Below are 27,822 nucleotides of genomic sequence, written 5' to 3' on the forward strand. Positions count from 1 at the left end.
TTAGGAAATAGACACTGAAGTATAATATGGTAATGAGACATCATGTCTACAACTTAGCCTCAAATTGGAGGGACTTGGGCAGAGAAAGGTTAACAGGGAGTCTTGGTGAAAGGTGTACAGGAGCTGTATGTACTATTTCTACAGCTTCTTTATAAATTTGAGATTATTTTATAGATAGTTTATTAAAAATGTATTGTTCCAGTGTCAGATATTATAGGAAAGTCAAAAAGGATGACGACTGAGGGGAAAAGGCTAATTAGATTTAATAATCAATCAGGCAATAGAAGTGCCTAAATTAAACGGCAAGGGTAAGAGAATTAGGGGCTCATGTTTTTAGAGTCCCAGACATGAAAATTCCTTAGAATTGAACACCCTAAAAACAAAATTTTTCTGCTTTAAATTCCTACTCTGCCTATTATAATACCACAATTTTGAATTTCAGCTGTTTACCTCCATTATTCTCTTTCAAGTATTTTGTAAACAGATGCTCCTTGGAGGCAACAATTACGTTTCTATACATGTATGTCTAACCCAAGACCAAACTCAGGACTAGCCAGCCTCCAGATACACCATCAACACCTATTAAATTGTGCTGATAAGACCCTCCCCATATTCCAGCATGTAGCTAAATTGTCTGTAACTCAGTCTTAGATCCCTTACTCACAAGGGCAAGTCTATGGGCAGCTATGAACCCTGCACAAGAAAAGAAGTTTAAAAACTTGCATTTAGGGAATTCCCTGTCAGACCAGTGGTTAGAACTCTACACTTTCACTGCTGAGAGCCAGAGTTCGATATCTGGTTGTGGAACTAAGATCCCATGAGGCCCACCCCTATCCACCCCCCCCCAAAAAAAGAAAAAAAAATTTTAATAAAAATTCATGTTTAATAAAGGCCATACCAGTCACCTACCTCTCAAAAAACACTGAAGTTCCGTGTTTTGGATACAGTTTTATAATACTAACTCATTTAATGTTACTATATCTCATTTAAGAGCGACAAGGTAAGTTCAAATTCAGGTTAGATTTAATAGTTGGAAGATACAGTGTTTAAAACCTCTTAAAAACATTCTTTCTAGCACCCAAAACTTGTTTGGCCATGAATATGTAACCTGTGATTCTTTCTGTGACAGAAAAAAAAAAAAAAGCTTATCAAAGAGATACCCATGTCCACCCATGTACAAGTCACTGGCATGCTGAAAAGAAACCTACTCTTTCACACAACTCTGGAAGCCACTCCAGCTCCAGGGATGTTCTCCAATGTCAAGTAAACTCAATTCCTCCCCACTCTGCAAACTGGCTTTTCAACAAACTTCTACCGAACTTAGACTGCAGACACTAAACTGTAAGGTTTTTTTAAAATTTTAACCTGTTAGATGAGACTCCGAATAAATAGCATGTTGTGTCCAGGAACAGTCTTAACTGACTGCATAATCTTCCATGAGACAATATTTAAATTTACTCCTGAAGTTTTCAACTGAAAGTGAGAAATGAGTCCAAAATAAAGTGATTACAATCTTTGTTTAATTGAATGAGAAAGTAAACAATTTCTATACAAATAAGAAATGGAATGTATTTTATGGAGTTTGTTTTTTATTTTTAACTAGTCTTGGGTTCCAACAATATGCAAACAGTGTTTTACTAATGTGAAAAATAAATAATTGAATGTATTTCCCAAGTATATCTGCTCTCTGCCCCACCAAAAGTGATGCAAATTATAATTTCCCGAGTGCCACAGTGGGCAGCGGGAAGTAATCTCTGTCCAATTCCAACATGCAACCTCATAGACTTGCACAATGAGTTCTTTTGAGTTCAGGAAGAGGATAAGGGAGACTGAAATCACAGTGCATCAGGCTTGAATGTCTCTATATGTATGCATGTTGGGAAGCTAATAAAGTGGTAGGTCAGTTCGTAATTCAGTTTGGCTTTTTTTTAATGCTACACTCTAGTGCCTGAAAACTTTTACTCCTAAGGAGCAAGGACTGTGTAACTTACTAAGTGCCTAAGGCCAAAATGTCATTTTGCATATCAGGGAGTGCTGAGTTTGCTGTCAGCCAAGCCTTCCACCTCTCAGGAGCCCCTGCTAAAGTTAATTCACATCCAGCAGTTGGGGAATTGTCAGCTGTAACTTGGAGAGGTTTGAGAGGCTGCATCTTAGAAGTAACCAGTACAGAGTTTGTTGGAAGAAGCAAGCGATGAGTGGGAAGCAGAGAGCAGTGAATGAGTCTCAGTTGTACCATTTGCTAAGGCAGTGTCTCTCCCCTTTTGAGCCTGTGTCTTTTCATCTGTGAAATCCAGAATTTGATGCCTTCCCATCATTTTCTACAGGCTCTAGTGGCCTTCCAATAAATAATACATATATATATATATGTATATAAAAGTTATTTTTAAACTGTAAGTCACTGTATAAATGTGAAGTATTGTCAGATCACATCAATGAGAGGTATCGTTTGAGCTGAAGTTTGAAAGGAGTTTGTCAGATGGGAAGGGAAATTTCAGGCTGAGGGACAGTAAAATCCATGCTGCAGAGGTAGAAACATGCACCGCTTGTTGGAATGGCAGGCCTTCCAGGGTGCCTAAGACCTGGCCATGGGTATTTATGGGGAAGGAACCGAAAGATACCTAAGAAAATGTGGTGGGGAGCAGTTGTCAATAAAAAGCCCCACGTGCCTTCTTAGAGACAGAAGCCTTTGTCTTGAGATGGGGAATAATCAAAAGCTTTTTAATGAGGCTGGCAGTAGAGGTGGGCCACATGATTAAACTTCTATAATGGAAACTGTGGCTGAAATATGTCAGCTAGATTGGGAGGCGGAATGGAAACTAGGGCAATCTGAGGGCAGAGAAATCAAGGGAGGCTATTTTTTCAGCCTAAACTTGAGGCTATAGTGATCAGTCTTACTGGCAATCTGTTCACCTTTGTTTTTGCGGTACCAGATACGCCTGCCCCCACATATGTAACGATGTGGCCAAGCCAATGATATGGACGATGCAGATCTTAAGTCTACTGGAGTTGGACATATCAGAACTGGTGGTAATCAGTACTACAGATCCTCATGCAGGGTAAGTCAGATGGCTCGCCTTCCTCTAGAGCTCAAAGCTATACTAAATGGGATAAAGGTTCCTTTGCAAAAGTTGTTCTTTTGGGGAATTAAATTCCAGTTGTATCATTTGGAAGTGGATTCTAAATCTGGGGGGCGGAAAAGTTGGTATCCTCCCAAGAAGGTCACTTAAAAAAGAATGGTTAACTCTTTAAATGTTACTTTTATCTTGCTGGACTCTCCTTACCTTTTAATGCTTGGACTCTGGCGTCTAGAAAATAAAAAAAGAGAAAGTGAGCCCAGCACCTGAGCCCAAGCTGAAACCCAAGGTGCCCTCCCTCAGAGACTTGAGCATTTGGGTAAATAATGGCATGACCTCCTCCCCAGAACGCTTTGATGTTTGTGTGGTATTTATGTTAATGTTTAAATATTTAAAATGGCTACTACAGCCTTGAAAGAGAAAATTGAACTTAGCCAGTTAAAAACCCATGTGGGTCTCAGGCTGTGCCTCCATCTCCTCTCCATTCCTTTTCAGTTTGGTATCGAGTGTGTGCAGACTTCTTTTTTTTTTTTTTTTTTAAACAATACAAGGTGGATGACTTTTTTTTTTAATGTTCCTAACTTATAAACAGACCGCTTTGTTTAAAGACTAACAGAAGCAATGTTAACAATTCTGAGAAGCGATCTCTGTTTATGAAGGATGAATAATTGCAGCTCCAGGCGAGTAGTCATCCTTTGTAAGGCCTGACTGGTGGAGGTCTCTGGGCTGATCTCTATCCAGTAACTCTGTGCCTTATCCCTTTCCTCTTCAGCTGTCTGGGTTTCCGTCTTAAGTTTGCTGCAGCTCTCCGGAATGCCCACATGAATACCACAGGCTCTGGAAGGGAAAAGAAATTAACAGTATTAACTGAATTCATTTTGATGGAGACTTACAGGTAGCTGATGTCATTCATTGGAAACAGCAGCAAACCTGACCATTCCCTTGCCCGTGGGAGTATTGGGTTTTTGAGAATTTTTGTTGGTATATAAATACCTCAATCCTCATTTATGTCATTATTGAAGATTCCATTTCAGTCCACTATATTTTTGGACATTTTCACTGAAAAAAAAAAAGGAAGAAACCACTTTTAAATAGCATTACATAACTGTGAATATTTAGTATCTCAAAAACTCTGAAAACCTCATTGGGCTGACTTCAGACCTCATATCAGAACAATCAATTTCCTTAAAACTAGAAAAAAAAAAAGATACTACTCATCCATTGAACAATGTGATCCAACGAGGACCTGATCACCCCTTCATGCATTTTTAACCCCTGTTGGCAGTATCTTCTGCTCCCTTTACTCTCTGAGTCATGAGCCTTGTCTCAAAGTTGTTCCTGAAAACTCTCAAGTGACCAGGATTTGCCTTGGGCTCTGAGGGAAATACTTAAGTGAAAAATTTTCAAAAATATTTCCACAGTTTTCACAATAGTGTCATTAAATAAGTAGACACACCTTCTCCAGTGACTAATCCTCTGTACCTTTTTTTGTAATGGAATGATTTTTTTTAAGAATTAACAGCTATGTCTCTCTACTTTGATCCTTCACATGGATATGGAATACTTTGGTATGTGTTACATTTCCTCTTTTATGCTTTCACAATGACTTCAAGTATTAATAGCTATGAGTAACCTTGAATGCATTGGTCAAGAGGGACTATCTCATTCCTTTCTCTAAGGTTAACTGCTCCTGGGCTTCCCTAGCACTTTGATTTCATTTCTGATACATTTGTGAAATTACAATTATTTCTTTACCTCCACCAGATCTTGAAATTGGAGTTACTGTGTTTTTTCCTGTCATGCATCTGCTATATACAATCTTGCCCTAGTTAGTACCTGGCATATAGTGGATACTTCATGTTGGTTAAATGGAATGAATTTGCCTTGATTTCTATAGTCAGATAGATTCTGGAGCTTTTTCGGGGAGGTGAGTGATCAAAATCAAGTAGGCTTCTCTCTATACTACATTAACCATTTTACCAGTTTTCATAGAAAAATATACACATCAATAAACAAAACATTCATGTAGTTGTTAATTAAAGAAGAAAAATGGGGGCACTGGATATAGGATGACCTCCTGGGAAAGATGAATGAGTTAGGAGTACTATGAGTCCTATTTTTTTTTCATTCTTTGACTATCTTAACAGTTTTTCTCAGATTCCTTCCTTTTGAGCTACAGCATAACCTGAGCATTAGCGTTGTTTATTTTAACCCCACCCTGGTTGCTATAGTTGATGAGTCACAGAAACCAGAGAAGGGAAAGACCAGTGAAATCATCTGGTTCATCTCCAAATTAGGGAGTGGAGCATTGGGATTTGGGGAAGACTAACTTCTCATTTGAAAAAAGAAAAGGAAAAAAAGTGCAACCAGAGCTGTTTAGAGCAGCCCACCCATCTGTTTGCCTTTTGCTTCTAACACAGTCCTGAGATCCACCCTGTTAGAAAGCAATCAGGAATTCTTATCAAGGGCCCATGGACAACCAGTTGCCAAAGTGTTAAGGAGTCAAACTAAAATCCTGCTGCTTGGGTAATAAAGTCAGATGATGAATCTTTCACTGATTGTTTTAATGGAGTCTTAAAGAATTTTAAACTCTGTTTTTAACTAGGTCTTACAAATTTAAGAGCTAGCGAGAGCCTCACTGAAGATCTGGGCTAAAATGCCTAGTCCCCGGGTGCAGAGACTCAGGTGGAGCTGGTGAGCGGAGGCAGGTATGTCAAGGTCAGGAGTGCTGACTCTCAGCCCTTTCCCCCGTGTCACAGTATCCTCCCTCACAGTGCTCTCCTCCACCGTCATCTTCTTCCTCTCCTCTCCTTTTTGTCTTCTTTTTTTGCATTGTTGGTTGAAGCAGTGGGAGAGATGATTCAGCGTCTATGTCTGCTCTTCACATCAACCAAGCCTGGCCACCAGGTATCACTGTCCGTTGGCCACAGAGGCAAGTGTGGCAAGACGCCACGTCAGCTCACCTGGAGCTCGTCTGCCAGGCTCCTTCTCTCCTTCTGTTTGCTTCTGTGTTTTTCCAGCTACATAACCTTGATTTCATCTTTGCTTTTTGTCCTTTAAAATTTTTAAAAGATCATAATGTCCTTAGCTCTTCCCTTGATGCCTAGCTTAGTTCTCTCCTAGCTTCCAACATCCTTCTATAGCATCCCTGCACCAGCTTTGGCCTCTTAGGTTGCAAAACCAGCTTCATACTGCTTGCTCTTTGCCAATGTCCCCTTACAAAATGGGGAGGACTCTGAACCTAATCAATGCTGATAGCATCTGAATATGCCCAGCATAATGTCCCGTATCTAGTTACCTAAGTATGTTATCACAGGTTCAGGTTATTAAAAATCTAAAGTCCTTTGCAACATGAGAGAGATTCAACAGTTGCCTGTTAGTTCATTTTATTTTGATAATATCCCAACAGCTTTATTTCACTTTAAATTGATGTTTCTCAGTCACAGCTATGCATTTGAATAACTTAGGGATGAAAAACATGCTGGGGTCTCATGACTCAAAGATCTGAATTAAAACAACTTTATATGAATATATTCAGTTGCACAAGGAGTACACTTCCTAATCTGGACATAAATGGAATGCAGAGAAAGAAGGTGGCCAATTGTATTCAATAAAAAATGATCTATTGATCTCCTTGTAAATAGATGTAATTTTGTTGTTCAAAATATATCCATTTAGAAATCCTGTTGGGTCTGTTTTAATGAATAGATAAGACCTGTTTCTGTTTAGTAACATCCATGTGCTTATATACTTTAATGTGCCTAAATCAGTCATATTTGCATATTAAAGATTGAGTTTTAGAGTTAAAAGATAATTTGAAGATTTTCTAGTCAAAGTGCCTCATTTTGTTTTCCAGGTAAGAAACAGAATCATAGATCCTGGATGATTTGTTCAAGTAAACTCAATTAGGATCAGAACTAGGACCAGAACCTCTTCCTCCTGAGGTTGATGATGATTAGCACAGGACTCAGCAATAGAGAAGAGTCCGGCAAAGTCAGACCTTGAAAGATGACGAGCCTATCATGTGCCCACACTGGGTCAGGTGCTGGAGTTGCAAAGATGAATAGGGAGCTCCCAGTCGGATGGTACAGCTTGATACATAAGCAGTTATGGTGCCCTGAAATAAACTACTACAAGTAAGACAAAGGTTATCTGAATAAAGAAGTCTAATCTACCTTTCCACAAACCTTATGCCACAATATATCTTATTTATTATATCAGTTTGTATAGCAAACCTTTTTATTTCTGTATAGTATATGAACTGTGTAAGCGTTGGCCCTGCATAGGTTGTATTATCATAAATTATGATCAGAAGAATCAAAATCAAATGAAATTTTACTAGATGGTTTTCTCACAGATTGAGTTTTTCACAGAGGGTGCTGTGGTATAACTTTTACTCTATTATTTTTTAATTGTATTTTCTTAAATATATTTGAAAAATACCATCAAGAAGATGGAAGTTTTCCCCAAAGCCTGGCACAGACTGTCATAATCTTAATATGTCATAATCATAATCTTCCTTTAAAGAAGGAAGCCCTCTTTTCACTAGCTATATTTATTTTTTCTATGTAAACCATGTTTACAATTAAAGAAGTAACATATATTCATTGTTAACAAAAATCAAGTAATATAAAGAAGTGTATAAAATAAAAGGTGAGCATTCTCCTTTACACATATACACCAATCTTCTTCTTTCCCAAGAGCTAGCCAGTATCAGCTTGGTGTATATCCTTCCAATATATGTATACACTTACACACATATGTAAATATAAATATACATATATAACAATATAAATACTCAAAATTAGTATTATTAGTCTAATTGACTTTTTAACTCACAAATCATAAGGTCTTTAAAGTTTAAAAATAGTCAAAACACTCAAAAAAGTATCTAGTAGATATTTAATAAAGATGAAAATGTTCAAGGTGTAGCTATCTCTATGTGTTTTTATACTCACTAAACATTTTATTTTATGATGAATACTGTTTTGAGCAAACTCTTATGACTAAAAGATACATTTTTTATTATAGAATTAAGATCATTCCAGACACTTGGCACCAAATACTTGTATATATGTTGTGCAACATCTGTGGAAAATACTGCTTGAAGGAATGATAGAGGCTGGGAGAATTTGAAATATTTATCCTCTTACTTGCCAAACCATAAAAATGCAGCAAAATGTGCTGAGGTAAGAACTAAGATGCCACTATGATGGCTCAGGAAGCATCCCAATATCTCAGCAATTTAATGTAAGAATCATCACAATAAGGTGGATATTTGTAGCCAAATCTGTTTTTATAATGTTTTATATATTACTATTGTAACTTAGCATGCCAACAAGACACAGGCTACACTGACATTCTGCTTTCTCTTGTTTTACTCTATATTTTTAAAATTTTTTAGAAAATTTTATTTATTTGGCTGCACCGGATCTTAGTTGACGCATGCAGGATCTTTGATCTTTGCTGCTGCAAGCAGGATCTAGTTCCCTGACTAGGGATTGAACCCAGGCCCCCAGCAGTGGGAGCAGGGAGCTTTAGCCACTGAGTAGGCTAGCTTTAGCCTAGAGTAGGGCCACCAGGGAAGTCCCTACTCTGTATTTTTGAAAACTGTCCGTATTGATCTATTCCAGCTTCAGTTGATAATACAGATATTTTATCATTTTAATTTAGCCTCACTGATAAGCATTTAGGGTATATTAGTCTTTTAACGCTACAATAAAAATCCTTACACACATATGTTGTGATCATATAAGACACACCCTTTTTGGGATAGCTTTCTTGCAGCAAGATCACTCAGTCAAAGTGTATGAACATTTCAAAAAATATTTAATTTATTTATTTGGCTGCGTCGGGTCTTAGTTGTGGCATGCGGGATCTTCATTGCTTCATGTGGGATCTTCCGTTGCTGCGTGCAGACTCTTAAGTTGTGGTGTGTGAGCTCAGTAGCTCTGTGGCATGTGGGATCTTAGTTTCTGATCAGGGAATGAATCTGTGTCCCCTGCATTGCAAGGCAGATTCTTAACCACTGGGCCCCCAAGACTTTTTTTTTTTTTTTTTAATTTTAAAATTGTATTTATTTTTGGCCACAGCACCTGAATCAGACCCGTGCCCCCTGCATTGGAAGCACAGAGTCTTAACCACTGGGCCACAAGGGAATTCCCTAGTATGAACATTTTTAATATTGATAGATACTCCTAAATTGTCTTCTCACTGATAACATTTAGGAATTCCTATTTCAGCCATTTCCAGCCACTCTGGATACTACTAACAGCCCATTAATATTTAACAGGTATGTTTAAGTTTGAATAAGGACAAAGTAATGTGTTTGTGGAGAGAAATACAATAACAGCAGGTACTGGGTAAAAACAGTGTCAGCACAACCAAAGACCTGTCCTCAAGGAGCTCCTGGCTAGTTGCAGAGACCAACAAATAAAAGAATAAGAATACAAAGTGATAGAGAGGAGAGGGACACAAAAATATCAAGAGAAACAGATTAGAGCCAGATCTACCTGAAGAGCTTGGGAAAGGTTTTCCTTCATGAGAAAATACTTGGTCTGAGGCTTGGGGGGAAAGAAACTCACTATCGAGGAAAGTGGAAAGGGGCATTCCTGGCAGGGAAACAGTCTGAAAAAAGGCCTGTGGAGGCATGAGTGTGATTGGCAGGGGTGCAAAGTGGGAGTGAAGGGAAAGATGCGGGGAGCGAGAAGGATTTCCAGAGAGGGGTCATGTAATCAGAACTATTTCTTGGAAAGCTTTTCTGGATGCCTTGTATAGAATGAGCTGAGACCAAAAGTATATGTTACAACTGGGAAAAAGAGGCATACATTTCCCTGAAAAATATCTCAAATTGTGGTTTGTCCACACCGAAAGCACCTTAATTCAACACAAGTTTCTTGAAGACTTACCATGAGTTCAACAGGGCTAGATGCTGGAAGAACTCAAAAAGCCAATGAAATACCCCTTTTTTTTTTTTTTGCAACAGTACATTAGGCACTTTTTAATACTTTGTCTAATCTTTACATTTGTCTTGCAGTATCACAAGTGAGAAAACTGAGGTTGTCAAAGAAGCAGACACAGAATAAGACCCCAGGACTGGGTTCACTCCAAGCCCCATTCTTGTTTACTGACTCATTCTCTCTGATTCTCCTCTTTCTTTCCTTCCTTCCCTCTCTCCCTCTCCCTCTTCCTTTCATCTTCCCTCCTCTTCTAATTTTTATCTTCAGCTAAGTTATACAAGAGAATAGTTGTACAAGGCACATATTTATACAAGATTTCTATATAATTCTATGTAAGTTAGTGTTCAGCTTATTTGTTAGTAACAGAGACTGAATGTAAGTACTTTAAGGTACAAATTAATTTTTTTTCTTTCATGTAAAAGAAGTCTGGAGGAAAGCAGTCCAGGATTGAACTCATGGCTTAACAATCATCAGGAAAACAGTCTCCTCTTGACTTTTTGCCCTATGCTTTTTTGTTTTCATGCTCAAGGTTTTTGTTCTCCATCTTTTGTGCCTAGTTTCCATCGTCTAGTTTTTCTCAGCGCCCACAGTAACTGCAAGAGCTCCAGATATCACAGCAAGTATTAGGCAAAGGAAGTAGGGAGGAAAGGGGATTTCAGGTAAAAGTTACTAACCAGACCAAACAAACCAAAACACCATGTCAACTGCTGTTTTCTTTTTAAGGAGCTTTTCTTGAAGCTGAAAATTGCAATCTTTTAGCTGAGTATATTGCTGCCCACTTTAAAGAAAAAGGTTGCTAAAGAAAATAATCAGAATGAAGTCAGGAATTTGGATCTTCCGTGACAGCATACACACACACACACACACACAGAGAAATTACTCACCCTCATCCACAGTACTCACAATTTCTGCTCCAAGAAGCCAAATATTTTCAGCACTTGCAGCTATTTCTTGTGGAGTTTCACCAATTTATTTCTGAATAACATTCCACTGTTTCTTAATTTTTCAGTTTTAAGTAGCATTTATTATGTTTTAATGAAAAGAGATATTTTACTCCTTACCTATGTTATACACACAAATGATTACATTATTTTTCTCTAATGTTGTTTATAGAATTAAAATTACAGGAACATAACCTGAGCATAACATAATGTGTTATGTTTTCATTATCTTCTCACGGCAACTCCTTTTGGCTGTATGTTAATAACTAACCACCTCCAAATTCAGTTTCTTAAAACAGTCATTTGTTTTGCTTACTCATTTGCAATTTGGACAGAGCTTGGTGGAAGAGGTTTGTCTCTACTCAACTTCAGTTGGCATGGTCCACTTTTTTTTTAAAAATTAATTTATTTTAATTGGAGGATAATTGATGGGTTTTGCCATACATTGACATGAATCAGCCATGGGTGAACATGTGTCCCCCCCTTCCACTTCCCTCCCCACCCCATCCCTCTGGGTTGTTCCAGAGCCCCAGCTTTTGAGTGCCCTGCTTCTGGCATGGCCCACTTTTAAGATGGCTTTATGTCAGGTTGGTCCTGGCTGTCAGCCGTAGACTTTGGAACCTCTCCATAGGCTGCTTGTGCTTCCTCATAGAATGGTGACTGGATTCCAAGGCAAATGTCTCAAGTAAACAAAGTAGAAATGCAATCATGATCTAGCCTCAGAAGGCACACAGCATGACTTATGCTGTGTTCTGTTGGTCAAATAATTCACAACAGGTCATGAGATTCAAGGGAACTGGGCATATCCTCCTCCTCTTGAGGGAAAAGTGGTAGAATTGTAGCGGAGCATCTGGGATGGGTCATCTTTGGAGAATATAATATGTGTGTCTTAGTCCATTTGGGCTGCCACAGCAAACTGCCACAAATTCTCATAGCTCTGGAGGTAGGTAAGTCCAAGATCAAGATCTGATGAGGACCCACGTGGCTTTTGGGATTTTAGTTTCCCGAGCTGGGATTTTGAACCCTGACCCTCAGCAGTAACAACAGAGAGTCCTAACCACCGGACCAACAGGGAATTCCCTGGACTCTTTTATAAAAGTACTAATCTCATATGAGTGTTCTGCTTTCATGACCTATTCACTTCCCAAAAGCCCCATTTCTAAATACCCTCATGTAGAGGGTTAGATTTCAAGATATGAATCATGGATGGGATATAAACATTCAGTTTATAGCATGCTGCAGCAAGTTTTTGTTTTCCCAGAGCTTTTCATTGATAGTTTTCCTTATCATGCTCAATGGAGCTGTTAATTTCTTCTCAGTAACTTAAAACCCCTGTGGTAATTGCTTCCTCCTACTGTTTCCGAGGCACGTGTGCTAGAGCCATTAGTCCCCTTCTCCAAGCTACACTGGTTGCCCTGAATGCCTGCTGCACAGCTCTCATTCCAAGTTCTCTCCTCCCCATCATTCTGGGAATTCTGTTCACTTATTTTTGCATTGAATCCCTTGTTTTCTGAATCCACTGCTTCCTAATTTTGCTTTATTCTCTTGTTCTGGTGAAGTACACCATTCAGAAGTCTCCTGAGATGAGGGTGTATAGTGGGATGAATGGTGGTGCCCTAAAGCTATGTCTACATCCTCAGTCTTAGAATCTGTGAATATTTCCTTGTTGAGAAAAAGAGTCTTTGCAGATATAATTAAGTTACAGATCTGAAGATAAGTTACAGATATGAAGAAAGATTATCCTCAGTTATCTAGACAGCATATTAAAAAGCAGAGACATTACTTTGCCAACAAAGGTCTGTCTAGTCAAGGCTATGGGTTTTCCAGTAGTCATGTATGGATGTGAGAGTTGGACTACAAAGAAAGCTGAGTACTGAAGAATTGATGCTTTTGAACTGTGGTGTTGGAGAAGACTCTTGAGAGTCCCTTGGACTGCAAGGAGATCCAACCAGTCCATCCTGAAGGAAATCAGTCCTGAATGTTCATCGGAAGAACTGATTTTGAAGCTGAAACTCCAATACTTTGGTCACCTGATGCAAAGAGCTGACTCATTGGAAAAGACCCTGATGCTGAGAAAGATTGAAGGCGGGAAGAGAAGGGGACGACAGAGGATGAGATGGTTGAAGGGCATCACTGACTCAGTGGACATGAGTTTGAGTAAACTCTGGGAGTGGGTGATGGACAGGGAGGCCTGGCATGCTGCAGTCCATGGGGTCGCAAAGAGTCAGACACGACTGAGCGACTGAACTGAACTGAATCTAGATTGATCCTAAATCCAATGAGAAGTGTTCTTCTGAAAGACAGAAGAGGAGAAAACACGGGAAGAGAAAAGAGGGCCTTGAGAAGTAGGAGGAAGAGATTAGAGTGATGCAGCCAGAAGGAATGACTGGAGCCACCAGAAATTGGAAGAGACAAGAGTTCTGCTTTAGAGCCTCTGGAGGGAGTGTGGCCCTGCAGCTACCTCAGTTTCACACTTCTGGCTTCCAGAATTGCAAGAGAGTACTTTTCTGTTCTTTTAAGCCACCAGGCTTGTTGCAATTTGTTCACGGCAGTGTTAGGAAATTAACATAGGGCACGTAGGCATAAACAATATTTTTGAAAAATGTTAATGATGCATGCGTTCTTTTTAAAATTAATTTATTTTTGGTTATGCTAGGTCTTCGTTGCTGTGTGCACGCTTTCTTAGTTGTGGTGAGCTGGGGCTACTCTTTGTTGTGGTGCTCAGACTTCTCATTGCAGTAGCTTCTCTTGTTGTGAAGCATGGACTCCAGGCACATGGGCTTCATTAGCTGTGGTACATGGGCTTAGTTGTTCCATCACATTTGTAATCTTCCTATACCAGGGATCTAACTTATGTTGCCTACATTGGCAGGTGGATTCTTATCCACCTGTGCCACCAGGGAAGTCCATTCTTGATTTATAGTTTGCCTGGGTATGGAATTCTAGTTGCAAAATAATGGTTTTTTTTTTATTTATCTTTCCTGATACATTTATAAGTTAGCATTCTTCTCTAATTAAGAACTTCTGCTGTCCACTCCTGTATTTTCTATTTTACTACTATTCAATGTGTATCATCAGTTCCTATCACTATTCAATATGATGCTCAAATAACCCTCAGTTTTAACCAGTGAGAACTCCTTTAAATTGTCTCTTTTGTCTTTTTGATTTTTTACCATCAGTCATTTAGCACAAAGCTCACCATGGATTTTCTCTGTTCCATCTCTGGATCCAGCCATTGCTTTAAGAACTGGTTTATTTACTGGGAATAGTATTTGGAAACTAAGATCTGAGTCTTGAGTATCATGCCAGTCTTGTTCTTACCCTTCATAAATGAGTTGTTTTTTAAATCTCTCTGAAATCTTTTAGGATCTTTCCCCTGGCCCCGCTCAGTGTTCTGAAATTTCACGATAATGTGTCTTAGGTTTGTTTTTCCATTACTTGTGGTTTTTCCAATCTAAAGCCTCATAGCCTTCAGTTCTAGAAAATTGTCTTCAGTTATTTTTTGGTGATGTTCTCCCCTTCATTTTCCCTATTTTTCTTTCTATTACTCTGATATTCTGATATGTGATATATCTGATATCTGAATATTCTGATATTCTGGATATCAGGTTTTCCAAATAGGTATTTTTCCTCTTCTGGCCATGTCTTCAAATATAATACATTATTATATACTGATTGTGTATAACAAGTTTCAAGGTAAGAACAGCTTTATGGTTAGTGAAACTCTAAACCATATAATGTAGAGGACTTAGAGACAGCCTGCTTCTTACTGAAGCAGTGGTGGTGTGTGAGAGAGATGGTGTGATGGAAAAAGCAGTAGATTTAGTTCTGCCACTTACTAGTTTAAGGATTGTGGTGGATTGTATACAAAAGTGGTTGCCAACAATTCCTTCCACTCATGTAGACATATATCACTCCCTTTATGAAAAGGAAATTATTTCCCCTTCCCTTGAATCTAGGTTATATCACTTCCCTTGATCAATGGGATGCAGGGAAGTGCCACTGTTTCACTTCTGGGCCTGGTAGCTTCCACTTTCAGTCCTTTGAAGGTCAATAACTACTCTGCTGGAAGGAGGCCTTTATGGATCTTCCAGCCTCATTTGAGTCTCCCTAACCACCTCATGCGAAGAGTTGACTCATTGGAAAAGACTCTGATGCTGGGAGGGATTGGGGGCAGGAGGAGAAGGGGACGACAGAGGATGAGATGGCTGGATGGCATCACTGACGATGGACATGAGTCTGAGTGAACTCCGGGAGTTGGTGATGGACAGGGAGGCCTGGCGTGCTGCGATTCATGGGGTCGCAAAGAGTCGGACACGACTGAGCAACTGAACTGAAACAACGCTAAATAGACCATAGATGAGCTGATTCCATGAACTCTGCCCTTTATAGAATCAGAACAAATACATTTGTTGCTGTTCTAAGTTTCTAATATTTGAAAGTAGGCTTATTTCCTAGTAACGGGAGACTGAAACAGAAATTAGAATGTGGACATGAAGTGTTGCTGAAAGAAAAACCTAAAATATGTGACATGGACTTTACTTCCAGACTGTAACTAGAGAGAAGACTGTTACTGGAGCTTGGAAAAGTGGTAAGGAAATTGCCATGGAAGATTGGAAAAAAGGCAGCCCAGGTTATGTGTTGGCAGAATGTTTAATGTTACTGTTGCCTGTGGTAACACAAGTGATAGAAAATGTGCCTAATGAACTTATGAATCTAGCCAAGGAGATTTCCAGGCAGAATGCTGAAAATGCCAGTGGTGTTCTTTTAGATGTGTATGATAAAGTAAAAAAGAAAAAAAAAAGTACTAAGTAAGCATATGTTTGGCTTTTAAGCAGAATTCTAGCCAAAGAAAGATTTGGAAAATAAGAAATGGCCCCAGGATAAAGATCAAATCATGTGTGGTTGCAAAATCTTTTTTTTTTTTTTTTTTCCAAAAAAATTTATTTATTTTTTATTTCACTGGATCTTTGTTGCTTTGCACAGTCTTTCCCTAGTTTTGACAAGTGGGGGCTTCTTTTTGTTGCAGTGCATGAGCTTTTCATTGCAGTGGCTTCTCTTGTTGCAGAGCATAGGCTTCAATAGTTGTGGTTTGCAGGCTCAGTAGTTGTGGCTCGGGCTCTAGAGTGCAAGCTAAGGAGTTATGGTGCACAGGCTTAGCTGCTCCAGGCATGAAGGATCTTCCCAGAACAGGGATGGAACCCAGATTCCTTGCATTGGCAGGCAGATTCCCATCCACTGCGCCACCAGAAAAGTCCCCTTTTATTTATTTTTAAGATTCCAGAAAGATTTAATGTGGTACTTTGAAGGCCATCTCAGGGCTTCTAAGAATCTTAAGTGCATTGTTCCAGCTTGACAAACTCAGAGAGATCTTTTTTAAAAAGGATAATCAATATGAATAATCAATGTGAATTTTAGAGCATTTGGATGTTAAGCCTCATTAAAATTTACAGAAATTCCTCAAAAGTTTTGAGAAAAATTCCATCGGATATAAATTTTGGAGCACAGAAGGAACCTCAATAAGATGTATAGAAAGCCCACAGAATTTTAAAGATAATTATATTAATGAAAGGACTGCCAGGTTGGACACAGAAACAGTTCAAAAATGAAAAGAAGTTTCTGGGCCTTCGAGTCTCTACTAGCATGACAAAGATTGAGAGAACTACTCGGGAACAAATATGGACCATTCTTAAGGAAAAGGAAAGACATCTCAGAGAGTGGAATCAAGAGGCCAGAAGGCAAAGCCAAAGACCGATCAGATGACAGATTAAAGTGAAGATCAGCAAACTACAGCCCACAAAACCAATCCAGCCTGTTTTAGGGTAGCCCACAAGCTGAGGCCTGGCAGCTCCAGCTTTTGCTTCTTGAGAGCCGGCTGCTGTTACTATCCCGGTGTAGAGGAGGACCTGGCAGATGACAGTCCAAGGGACAGAGAAATCTAGCCTGCTCCCAGGCATTCCAACAGCCCCAGTGGAGGCACCAGACAAATGAGTGAAATGCCTTTCCATCCTGCAGCCCCAGTTGAGCAGCCCCACCCAACATTAGAGAAGAGACTAGCTGTCCCCTGAGTCCTGTCCACATTGCAAAATCATGAGCAAACAGTTTTATTTATGTTTGAACCACTAAGTTTTGGTGGTAATTTGTTAAACTGCAATAAGTAACTTGAGTGCATTCTTCCATCTCTGGACTGGGCAGGAGACTTTATTCGGGCTCCAGTTTCTACATCTATAAAAATCAAGGACTGGATAAGTAGCCTGTTATGGCCCCTCTCTGCTCTAACATTCTATTATTGGGTGAATAGTTCTATCGTTTGCTAAGTTTTAGTGAGTGCCTATCACTGCTGCTGCTGTTGCTGCTGCTAAGTCCTTCAGTCGTGTCCGACTCTGTGCGACCCCACAGACGGCAGCCCACCAGGCTCCCCCGTCCCTGGGATTCTCCAGGCAAGAACACTGGAGTGAGTTGCCATTTCCTTCTCCAATGCATGAAAGTGAAAAGTGAAAGTGAAGTCGCTCAGTCGTGTCTGACTCTTAGCAACCCCATGGACTGCAGCCTACCAGGCTCCTCTGTACATGGTATTTTCCAGGCAAAAGTACTGGAGTGGGGTGCCACTGCCTTCTCCATCTTATCACTGCTGCTGCTGCTGCTAAGTCACGTCAGTCATGTCCGACTATGTGCAACCTGATAGATGGCAGCCTACCAGGCTCCCCCATCCCTGGGATTCTCCAGGCAAGAACACTGGAGTGGGTTGCCATTTCCTTCTCCAATGCATGAGAGTGAAAAGTGAAAGTGAAGTCACTCAGTTGTGTCCGACTCAGTGACCCCATGGACTGCAGCCTACCAGGCTCCTCCGTCCATGGGATTTTCCAGCCAAAAGTACTGGAGCTAGCTCGGCACAATTAGTAGTGCTGAAGTACAGCAGATGAAGCATGAACAAAATAAAGTCAAGGCTTTGGAGGACAATGCACAGCAGCAGAGACATAATCTGAGATTTGTTGTTGTAAACATTCTTCCAACCATGGCGGGAAAGAAAGAAAAAAGGATCTTTGCACAGAGTTTCAAAAGCTCATTTCAACTGGCAGAACTGGCCCCACATTCCTCAGAAAGAGCAATCCATGACCTGCAACAGTTTCCTCTTTATGAAAACACCAATGTGAAGTTCTGCAGTATGAAGCCGACTCTGGCTATTGAACAGATCTGTATGTTTGGATTTGCTAGATGCCCTAGATAAGCAAAAGCATTCTTTTGGATACTTGGCTCCTAGGTATTCCACATGATTTGAATTAAATCTTATCTTCTGTAGAGTGCCTATCACAGCACAACTGGGAATCAGAGGCTGTGCAACCAGCCGGGAGAACAGAACGGAGACAGAATCCAGCCCACCATTATTGTCAGTCTATGGTCTCCTTCTGTTCCAAAATATTCAGGGAGTAGGCAGAAAAACACAATTTCTGGTTGTAAAGATTTCAGCCTGAATTGAGGAGCTATAAGAGGAGAGTGAAAAAGTTGGCTTAAAGCTCAACATTCAGAAAACTAAGATCATGGCATCTGGTCCCATCATTTCATGGGAAATAGAGAAACAGTGGAAACAGTGTCAGACTTTATTTTTTTGGGCTCCAAAATCACTGCAGATGGTGACTGCAGCCATGAAATTAAAAGACGCTTACTCCTTGGAAGGAAAGTTATGACCAACCTAGATAGCATATTCAAAAGCAGAGACATTACTTTCCCAACAAAGGTCCGTCTAGTCAAGGCTATGGTTTTTCCAGTAGTTATGTATGGATGTGAGAGTTGGACTGTGAAGAAAGCTGAGCACCGAAGAATTGATGCTTTTGAACTGTGGTGTTGGAGAAGACTCTTGAGAGTCCCTTGGACTGCAAGGAGATCCAACCAGTCCATCATAAAGGAGATCAGTCCTGGGTGTTCATTGGAAGGACTGATTTTGAAGCTGAAACTCCAATACTTTGTCCACCTCATGCGAAGAGTTGACTCATTTGAAAAGACCCTGATGCTGGGAAGGACTGGGGACAGGAGGAGAAGGGGACGACAGAGGATGAGATGGTTGGAAGGCATCACCAACTCGATGGACATGCTGCTGCTGCTGCTAAGTCACTTCAGTCATGTCCAGCTCTGTGTGACCCCATAGGGACATGAGTTTGGGTAAACTCTGGGAATTGGTGATGGAAAGGGAGGCCTGGCATGCTGCAATTCATGGGGTTGCAAAGAGTCAGACACAACTGAGCGACTGAACTGAACTGAACTGAAAGGTAAATGGGCTTCCCTGATGGTTCAGTGGTAAAGAATCTGCCTGCCAATTAAGGAGAGGCAGGTTTGATCTTTGAGGGGGAAGAACCCCTGGAGAAGGAAATGGCAACCCACTCCAGTATTCTTGCTTAAAAATCCCATGAACAGAGGAGCCTGGTGGACTACAGTTCGTGGGGTGGTAAAGAGGCAGACACGACTTAGCAACTGAACGCAAATGTAAATCAGAGATTGTATCAACAGAATTGCTTTGTTTTCTATTTGTCCTTCTGACGGTGTCTGTCATGTTTCATTATGAGTGGAAGAAACGGGTAACAGTGAGCTCTGGGCTGAGTGTTTAGAGACCTCATTTGTGGTCTGGACTTACTGTGAGCTTGGCAATGATGTCTTGGCCTCGCCATTTCTTAATTCCCAGGAATGAAATGACGCTCAACTGGAAAGTAAAAACAGACGTTAAGCGAGACAGGAGATTAAAACATAGAAGCATCAGGAGAAAGAGCTACTACGTGAGGTGTGTGAAAGGAAAGAATTCAGAGGTGCAGAGCGAGATTTTTGGGATTCTTAGCAAAACTTTCCAGCTACTTTGAAGTACAGTATTTTCACAATCACACACAAAATCACATTTGTGTGCTTGTTGCCACGGTGGTTCATAGAAGCAGAGAAAAAAAAAGCGAGAAATAGCAAAACTAAGCCAGGGAGCTGAGGTTGAGAGGAAAAAAAAAAAAAAGCCAGTTAGGAAAGAAGGAAGGGAGGAACTTCTTTGTTGGAACTCAAGGTTCAAAGCCACTGGTCCCCACCCAGCCTGGGACTGCCTGCCACGAGGACACGCACAGCTGCCCGACACGCGGGAGGCCCGGCGTCTCGGGAGGTTTGGGGAACGGGCGCCTCCCCGGCCTGGAGGGTGGGATCTTGCTCCTGGCTTTAGCCTCCCACCCACTAACCAACAGCCATAGTGGCTCCCTGTGTACCAGCGTGCCCCAAGGCGGAGGAATCCTTTGCCAGCCAGGACACTGCGGAACTCTTCCTCCCAGCGCTCCTCTTCCTCCCAGCGCTCCTCCCGGGAATGGCTGGTCAGAGGTTAAGCTAATATGTTTGCAGACGGTAACCGAGGACTGGATGCCAACGGCCCAGCTCAGGGGAATCACGATTTATGTTTCTTGGAACTGTTCTTCCTTCCATTGCATCGACGCCTTAAAAAAAAAAAAAAAAAAACCAACCTCATAGTCTACTAAAGTCTTGCAACTGTACTGATATGAACCTGAGGCAGGGCTGAGAACTCGACGTGGCGCTGGAGAAGCAGAGAAAGGGAGGAAAAAGGCCGCTGATAGGCCTCAGGGAGGTCCCAGCGGCGCTTTACCGGAGGGTACGGCAGTGGGCGCGGGGCCACTCCCACTGGCGCGGCCCAGGGAATGTTCCAGGGCGAGGCGGCCCTGGCCGGCGCGCGGGGCGGGAAGGGTGAGTCACCCCCAAGTCCGGTTTCGAGAGGCGGGGCAGGGCAGGCCTCCAGTGCACTGCGAGGATGTGGTGACTATAAAAGCCCCACCCAGGCCAGCCGGCTCCGTTCAGATTCTGGGGAAGCTCAAAGCGCACTGCGCCCGGCCCAGGTAAGCGGGACGCCCCGCCCGCCCATCCGCTACAGCCCGAGGCCGCAGAGCTAGCGGGGTGGAGGGGTGGGGTGCGGAGAGGCAGGGAAGGAGTCAGCCTTGCAAAGAGAAGCTTCGGCGACGGGGACCCGGGAGAGGGCCGGAGGGATCGTCTGCACTAGGGGCTCGGGGGAGGGGCGGGGGGTGGGGGCGGTGCCCAGTGGCGAGGAGATTTGGACAGGAGTGAGGGGCGCCGGGTGTGCTTTGGCATGGGGGATGCAAGGCAGAAGGAGGGGTCGGGCATCCCTCCTGAGTGTACTTAGGAAGCCAGACGAGGTGGCGCCGGGGAGGGGGCCAGAGGGAGGCACCACATTCCAGACGCGCCAGGCGATGCGGGGGGCTGGGTGTGGCCACCCTAGGAGCCCCGGGTCGGGAGGAGAGCAGAGGGTGCGACACCCTCCACATTAAACACGAGCCTTACGACCGTCTAGAAAGTGATCCCCATCTGTTGCAAGTTGACTTGAAACAAATGTGCATTTGTGGAACTTGTGCCAGCCAGCAAGAGGGAAGCAACTGGTCGGACGATAAGGGGTAGGGGTTTTTAGCAGCGACCTCCTGCCCCTATAGAACGGAACAGAACGAAAGAACCTCAGCTACTTCTCCTTTGTCTAGATTATCCTGTAGGAGAGCACTTCTGATTTCCGTGTATCTGAAGAGTTTCCAATTTGCTCGACCACTTTTGCTTCAGGAAGGAAGTGTCCCCCGTGGTTATGTGGGCAGAGTTGTCACTGACTTACTGGTGCTGATGCGACAATGAGTCAAAGACAGAGGGTATAGAACAGGGCGTGGCCCCCTAGGCCTCTCCCTGTAGCTCTGTGAGGTCGGTCCTAGCGCCTGGCGTGGAGGGCTGTTTTCCATCAAGGCGCTGTTAAGACGGTGGGAAGTGGGCATGTATTTCCTTATCGATGAAAGTTTAAGAATTGTCCCTGAGGGTTACTATCAAAGGTTCCAAAACATGTTCATTCAAAAATAAATTTGTAAAGCACCCTGAAAGCGTTGTGTCATACCAAAGCAGTATCATTCTTTTTGTATTAAGGTTTGCCATTTTAAAGCTGTTGGAAGATATTCTCAATTTGTGTGTAAAAGAGGAGTACCCTCATAGGGACTTACTGGGTCTTTATCCAGAACCCTAAGGTCATGGAGTCCAGGGTTCTGGACCCTTGAGCTCATACTGATTGTTTTGATAGGTTCTATCCAAAATGTATCATACTTTGCCTGTCCCGAACTTGGTCATTTGGAATGTAGAAGGCACTGTCGCACTGAAGCAATGTTGTAGAAGGCATTTCCATAGAAAGTACTGATAGAACAGGCCCAGCTTGGGGGTTGGGAGTGGTGGGAAGTGGGAGGGAAGATGTGTAGGTAAGAAGAAAAAAAATCACTGAAATATTTTACTGGAAGTCTTCTTAGTTTTAATGCTGGCCTTGATCACATTATTGTAATTGTAATTATGTCCTTATCACCATCTCTACTTTTCTCTGTATTCCTCCTGCCTCCTTGGAGATCCTCCTCCCTGACATATTGCAAAAGCCCGACCATGCTTATCCAGTTCTGATGCATTCCTCCCATTCCTCCTTCATTGTTCTTATACCCCGCTGGAGAGTAGCAGATTGAATCAATATATGTTAATATTCAGTATTAGGAATGTTGGTGGTCCTAAAATCCTTAGCAATTCAGGGGAGTTGTGTTATTTAAAAAATAGCAAGGCACCTTTTTGAACCTAAACATTGCAATTTATAACATTTGAGGCTATGGAATCAGAGAGCCATATAATATCCAGGCAGCGTGAAGGAAGATCTCAGATGAGGCCAGGTTCGGTATCCTTATTGGTCAGGGGCGTTAAGATCACTGCCTGTGGAACTCGCCTCCCTAACTCCATCTGTTATCTCAAAGCTTAAGTCAAGGCTTTCCCCAGAAATAAATTGCAACTGCCATGGAAGGGTGTGACCATCAAGCTAAATTTTTTTAGTTGGAGTTTTATGATTGGGAAACTGCCTAGATTTTGTGATTTCCTGTAGTGCGAAATGGCTTGCCTGTTGTAAATGCCCAGGAAATACTGCTGACTCACTGGCTTTGATCATGAACTTGGTTTGGGACTGGGGTGTCAATATTTAACATCCTTTGAGCTATTAAAAATACTGTATCGATTGATACGTCTGCAGTCGTGGCCATTAGTTTCCTGACTGATTTCTAATTTAAGTATTTTTCCTGGCAAGGTAGATATCCTCCTACAATTGTTATTGATTTTGGGGTTTGTAGGCTCTTCCTGCACCAATGCACCTAGAATCTGGCCTTTGTCCTTCCTTTGTGTGGGGCTGTGGGCCTGCTGAGGCATATCTTACAAACTGAGGGTGTGTGTATGCCAGATGAATATCCCAGGCTCTCCTGGGCTGCCTTAAACATCTCTACATTCGACAGTATTTATTAAGCATCTACTATGTTCCACTCAGGTATTCCATCTACTATGTTCCACTATGGCTTCCCTGGTGGCTCAGATGGTAAAGACTCTGCCTGCAATGCAGGAGAACTGGGTTCAATCCCTGGGTCAGGAAGATCCCCTGGAGAAGGAAATGACAACCCACTCCAGTATTCTTGCCTGAAGAATCCCATGGACAGAGGAGCCTGGTGGGCTACAGTCCATCGGGTCGCAAAGAGTTGCACATGACTGAGAAACTAACACCTCATTTTCACTTCATGTTCCACTCACTAGTATAAGCACTTAGGGATACAGCAGTGAACAAAACAGACCCAAAAAAAAAAAAAAGCACCACTCTGCTCTTTAGGTTTTAAATCTAGTGAGGAGAAAAACAAAAATGAGTGAATTGTATAGGCAGTAATTGATTGTAAACTTTACGTTTTCCCAAATTAATATTAGCTTCCGAACTTGATTGGGGCTCATTTCCCCTTTAATCCAGCTATTCCACAGACCTGAGCTTCATGTTTAAAACCTGCTAGGCAAAGTGTTGTTGCTTGTTATCATGACTTAACCTGCCTTCTGGATTTGACTGTAAGAACAGAAATGGAATACTCTTTTTTTTTTTTTTTTTGCTTACTGGAATCCAACTCCTTTTTTTTTCCTCCCCTGGTGCCACACCCTATTCTCATTGTAGGCTACCTCAGAGGACAGCAGTCTCTGAATAAAAGATTCCCCCTACCCGACTCATTCACTGTCGGGTCTCTTTTTCCTCCTCCAGTTGCCAGATATGGTCCCCGTCTACTTAGCTGGGGAGCAGGTCAGCAGAAGGGGTCAGGAGGTGCCCAGGCTCGCCCTTCTCAGTGGGTCCACTGAGATGACCTCCAAAGCTCTCTTTTAGGGCACAGCCTGAAGGTTTTTAAACCATCTTAGTTTAGTCTTGTCAGAGAGAAGTCAGTAGCATACAAGTGGTCTGAGTTATCCTCCCAGGCTTGGTGCCGAAAGTTCTGAGTCAAGGGAGTGTCTGTCACATGGACTCCCTGCCCTGTGTCTACCTGCCACATCCATCTCCACACTCCCAGCTCAGAGGAAATCGGAGTCCCAAGGCCACTTGCAAACCCTTACTCCCTCCTGCCTCCTTTCCCACTTTGCTTGCCATGGCAGATGGAGGTTACTTTTCCACATTGTCCTGTGGACAGAGCTAGGACCCAGGGGGCCCTGATGATATAAAGGTGGTATAAATGAGGGGCTGTGGGAGTTGGGAAGAGCTGCAGATCACGATAAAGAGTCTGTCCCCTGAATGGATCTACCAGACATTACAAAGATGTGAATAGAGGCTGGGAATTGACGCCTCCAGCTCTGTATGTGTGGAACTAGAACTGCGTTTGAGAGATTCAGTCTGAGGAAGAGAAAGAAAATTGAGAAAGGAGAGTGTATTGGAAAAGAAGGGAGAAAGGACAGAATGTGGAAAGACTCAGTGTGTGTAAAACACACCAAAATGTCAGTGAATACCTCCAGTTTGCTGAGCACTGTGCTCAGACCTATGGGGAAATGGCGATGATTAAGACGGGAACCCTGGGGGTGAACAGAGTAGAAGACTGACTTTATGCTCTCAGCTCTGATACTTCACAGACACGTCAAGAGACAGGAACCCGGAGCAGGGAGAGGTGCAGGAGAAAAGTTAACAGTAATTTTTGTACCCTGAAGTTGCATGAGGATGTCAGCTGATCCACATTGAGCATTCCCAGTACTGGGGACTTGAAAAACCCAGACATGGAGGTCACAGAATAGCAGTGAGTGTGTTTGGAGAATTACCAATCCAATCCGACTTCAGTGCTGAGTGTTTTTACATGTGTGTGTGTATGTGTGTGTGTATGCATGTGCTTTATTTAAGAAAAAGTGGGTAGAGTCCAGAGTGTGGAAAATCTTGAATGCTGTGTGGACTTCTTACTGTAAGCAGCAGGGCCCCACTGGAAATGTAATATGTGGGCCATAAAACACTGAAATTGAGTTGTAGATGGGAAGACCTTGATTTCTCAACCCTGAGAGTGCTTGGAGCCAAGTGACATCATTCTTCTGCTTGTCTCTTTCCGCCTACTCTAACCCTGCATCAGGAGATTGACTGAGAGGCTCTGAGAGCTGGGGGCTGCATTGTGTCTGAAGTTAGCAAACAAATATTGATTCAGATCAGGCAGCAAAAGGGACAGGCCAGAGCAAGTGCTGCTGTGTCCATCCTGCTCTGTTTGAGCAAGGCCACTGGGCAGAATTCCAGGATTTCTCGGGAATGACTTGCGCCTGTGACTCAGACATTAATCAAGACCATAAAAACCAAGGGGAAAACTGGGTGCTTTCAGAAAGGTTCTGTTAAATAAAAATGGTTTGGGGAAGGGGTGGAGAGTGGAGTATAGTGGGAGCTCCACCTCTTCCCCCCGACTCATGCGTTTTTTTTTTTCCTTGCTTTTGGTTTAAAATTTCAGTCTGGTCCTGTAGACACAGGACTGCAAACAAGGGCTTGGTGGGGAATCCCAGCCCTCCACCCCCACACCCTCACCCATTTTTTTTTTTTTTTTGGGTTTTAAAAATCCTTTGTATCATCCAGTTCCTGATTAATTCATCATGGTTGCTAGGGATGTGTTTTGTGGTAACACATCAACACTCCACATTTTGAAAGTGGGTGTGACCACGAAACTGCTGGGTTATACTCAGGTTCTGCTGTGCAGATGAGCCTGTTGCAGTGTGTTTTTGTTTGTTTGTACAAATTGCTATTTGGGCTTTCTGGATCTGGTTCTCAGTAGAACTTGTTTTTATTATTTGAAATGCTAACTTCTGGGTTTACTTTTTGTTTTCCACCTTTTTGCAAACTTTGTTTTACTTTTTACTGGGTGGGGGTTAGCGGAGAGTTTAAGGCTGTTTTACTTGTACGACTTGTAACTGTGTTGTGGAAGTGAAGCATTGAAGTACAGTATAATCTTTTTTTTAAGATAAACTCTTAAGTGATCCTTAAGATAGTCTTTATGTTCGATGTAAGTTGCCTGTTTTCCAGCAGCTGCACAGCTTTCTTTAATGTCTAGCTTTGCACTCTAAAATCTTTGGTAGTCAGGCAATTAACAGCCTCATTTATTAATATTTTCAAGGCCAGAGGAAACTGTCTGTTCCTTTCATTAGGGTGGGGTGTCTGAGTTCCCTTCCCAGTGGTGAGTTATTTCAAGCCAGTTTGAAATGGGTGTGGCTCTTTCAGTCAGTCTCCTTGTACCCCTCTGGTTATTTTCTTAAAAAACTTTACCTGATAAAGGTAATTTTAACAGCCTTGTCTAGTCACCCAGCCCTTCTCAGTTATGTGGAGGTACTCATCAACAGATTGAATTTGCTGATTTTTGTGTTTTTCTTTCCTGCAAGTTGAAACCAGTTGGAGATCTGGGTGAGGTTGTGTTGTTGGAACCAGTGATGGCATTTTCATGTTCCATAGAGAGATCTGCCAGAAAAGAAGTGGTGGTTCTGCTTATAATGGGCTTATGAATTTTTCATTGTGCTGAGTGGTCAGTAGGGGTGGAATTGTCCCCGATGGTATGGACAGTTACTGTCCTAACAATAGGTACACCAAGGCAAAGCTATTGTTTCAGTAAGAAAATTCAGCCTCCAGAGCAAATACTGTGAATGGATACTGTGAGTATTGGGGTCAAATCCCTTTCCACAGCCACACTTAAATACGCACCATCCAGAAACTTACCTCTCAGGCCCCCACATGCTACCCCATTAGATGTGGCTGGTTTTAAACCTGGCCTTGTGTCTTCACACCCCCGGAACATTCACACGCGTCTCATCTCCTCTGACCTTCCTCTGTTGTTCTGGCTTGAGCCTTCCAGAGTGAGTGACTGCCCTTCTCAAACTAGTCAGTATGTCACCTCTTAGGTATTTAGCCAGCCTCATGCATGCTTTTATCTTTCTCTTCTCTTTTAACCTCTTGGAATGAAGACCCACTGTGGTGAAGTTGAAAGGGCCCTTGAGTCTGAGGACCTGGACCTGGGCCCCTGCCTCCCTTCGTCATTAGCTGGGTGACCTGGTCTTGTCTTCCTGGGCCGAGAAAGGAAGAGAGCTGGAAGGTCCTGCAGAAGTGAAGTCGGTGTTACATAGTTTTGTGTGTGTCTGTCTCAGCTTTTAATGAGGGGCAGGCTGAGAAGGGGAGAGAGAATGTGTGTGTGTGTGTGTGTGTTAGGGGCTTGTTGATTGATTTCCTGGGTGTCACCAGTGTTTGTAACCTACAGTAGCCCTGCCAAGACTTTCTCTTTCCACTTTCAAGGGTAGCAGCACCCTGACATCTTTTCATTAATCAAAAGCACTATATTAAGCTAATGTTTTAACAAATATTATGAGTGGCAAAGCCGACTGTTTCTTCTGGAGATTAATTAGTCATCTGCAAAATGACTTTGCATTGCCAGGATCTTGGATATAGTGAGGAGACCAGGATATAGTGAAGAAATAAATGGATTGGCCGTAGTGAAGAACTAGGACCATGTTTATTTCTAAGGTGAAAATGTC

General features: G+C 42.2%; 1 protein-coding gene and 1 long non-coding RNA gene across 2 annotated transcripts in view; one reads left to right on the forward strand and one right to left on the reverse strand.

Moving 5' to 3' along the window:
• Positions 1 to 1,498: 1,498 nt before the first annotated feature.
• LOC109565077 (uncharacterized) lies at positions 1,499 to 20,554 on the reverse strand. The gene is made up of 4 exons (XR_002181605.2): positions 20,202 to 20,554; positions 19,601 to 19,666; positions 4,068 to 4,133; positions 1,499 to 3,911 (listed from the first exon to the last, which is right to left on the reverse strand). It is a non-coding gene; the product is annotated as an uncharacterized lncRNA (long non-coding RNA).
• Positions 20,555 to 20,699: 145 nt separating this feature from the next.
• Positions 20,700 to 27,822, forward strand: part of ANXA2 (annexin A2) — a 44,559-nt gene continuing 37,436 nt past the window's right edge. The window contains exon 1 of the mRNA XM_019968745.2: positions 20,700 to 20,837. The gene's annotated coding sequence lies outside the window, so the exon portion shown is untranslated. The remainder of the gene's footprint in view (positions 20,838 to 27,822) is intronic.

This window comes from Bos indicus, chromosome 10, assembly GCF_029378745.1.
Source record: "Bos indicus isolate NIAB-ARS_2022 breed Sahiwal x Tharparkar chromosome 10, NIAB-ARS_B.indTharparkar_mat_pri_1.0, whole genome shotgun sequence".
Lineage (NCBI taxonomy): Eukaryota > Metazoa > Chordata > Mammalia > Artiodactyla > Bovidae > Bos > Bos indicus.